We start from the raw sequence: 353 nt of genomic DNA, 5'->3' as shown, positions 1-353 counted from the left end.
CGCAGGAGCACAGGCCAACCCGCAACCCCACCAGTACCCCCCCAGACCGCCCCAGACCCAAAGCTGGACCCCCAGCCCGTCCGACCCGCCCCCCACCGCCGGCTGCACACCAACTGGCAAGCCCACCCTGCGCGGCAGCAGAACAACCCCCCCCGCGGGCGGCACCCAGCCCCCGCACCAGGCCCCCAGCCCGGGGGGGGCCCCAGGCCCACCCGAGGCGGGGAGAGAGGAGCAGGGAAGGATGGGGAGAGGGGGGAGTGAGGAGGGAGGGGGAAGGGCGGGAGAGGAGCGAGGGGCGGGGGGAGGAGGAGCCCACCCACCCCGCACCACCAGGGGTGGAAACAGCCCCCCAG

This window comes from Epinephelus moara, chromosome 16 (assembly GCF_006386435.1).
Source record: "Epinephelus moara isolate mb chromosome 16, YSFRI_EMoa_1.0, whole genome shotgun sequence".
NCBI lineage: Eukaryota > Metazoa > Chordata > Actinopteri > Perciformes > Serranidae > Epinephelus > Epinephelus moara.
This window is presented reverse-complemented; position numbering follows the sequence as displayed.